Below are 1,414 nucleotides of genomic sequence, written 5' to 3'. Positions count from 1 at the left end.
ATGGCACCTGACAACAACAACAATTTGAAGACAAATCACATTTTCATTCCTATCCATTTTCCTGTTATTTAATGCCCTTGTAACTATTTGTTGTTGTTGTTAGGTGCCATCAAGTAGGTACCAACTCATAGCGACCTTATGCACAGCAGAACAAAACATTTTCCGATCCAGGACTAACCTCACTATTGCTGCCACACTTTAGCCCATTGATGCTGCCATTTGGCCAATCCATCTCACTGGGGGTCTTCCTCTGTTTCTATGACTCTCCACCTTACCAAACATGATATGCTTCTCCAATGACTGGTCCCTCTTGATACTATGTTCAAAGCATGAGAGACAAAGTTTGGGTATCCTGGCTTCCAAGGAGCACTATGGCTGCACTTCCTCAAACTCAGATCTGTTGGTTCTTTGGGTAGCACATGGCGTTTTCAATATTCTCCTCCAACACCATAAGTTGTTGTTAGGTGCCACTGAGTCGGTACCGACTCATAGCGACTCTATGCACAGCAGAATGAAACATTGTCTGATCCTGGGCCAACCTCACTACTGTTGCCAAACCTGAGTCCATCGATGCTGCCAACTGGCCAATCCATCCCATTGGGGGTCTTCCTCTTTTTCTCTGACCCTCTATCATACCAAACATGATATTCTTCTCCAGCAAGAGGTCCCTCCTGACAATATGTCCAAAGTATGAGAGGAGGAGTTAGGCCATCTTGGCCTCTAAGGAGCTCTGGCGGCACTTCTTCCAAAACAGATCTATTGGTTCTTTTGTCAGCCCGTGTCACTTTTAGTATTCTTCTCCAACACCATAATTCAAAGGCATCAATTCTTCTATGGTCTTACTCATTCACTGTCCTGCTTTCACATCCATATGAGGTTATTGAAAGTACCATGGTTTTGGTCAGTCTACCCTATTCCTCAAGCTGACATCTTTGCTCTTCAATACTTTAAAAAGTTCCTGTGCAGCAAATTTGCCTAATGTAGTATGTTGTCTGATTTCTTGACTGCTGCTTTCTTGAATGTTGATTGTTGATCCAAGAAGAATGAAGTCCTTGACAACTTCAATGTTTTCTCCATTGATAAGAATGGGATTTTTGGTCCAGTGGTAAGGATTTTTGTTTTCTTGACATTGAGATGTAATCCATATTGCAGGCTGTGCACTTTGATCTTCATCAGTAAATGTGTTAAGTCCTCTTCATTTTCAGCAAGCAAAGTTGTATCATCTGCATATCGCAGGTTGTTAATGAGTCTTCCTCCAATCCTGATGCCACGTTTTTCTTCATAGAACCCAGCTTCTCGTATTATTTGCTCAGCATACAGGTTGAATAAGTATGGTGAAAAAATACAACCTTGTCGCACACCGTTTTTCAATTTAAACCATTCAGAGTGCCCAGGTTCTGTTCAAAATACTGCT

Source organism: Chrysochloris asiatica, unplaced genomic scaffold, assembly GCF_000296735.1.
Source record: "Chrysochloris asiatica unplaced genomic scaffold, ChrAsi1.0 scaffold00570, whole genome shotgun sequence".
Taxonomy (NCBI): domain Eukaryota; kingdom Metazoa; phylum Chordata; class Mammalia; order Afrosoricida; family Chrysochloridae; genus Chrysochloris; species Chrysochloris asiatica.
The sequence above is the reverse complement of the archived record's forward strand: the minus strand, read 5'-3'. Positions refer to the sequence as shown.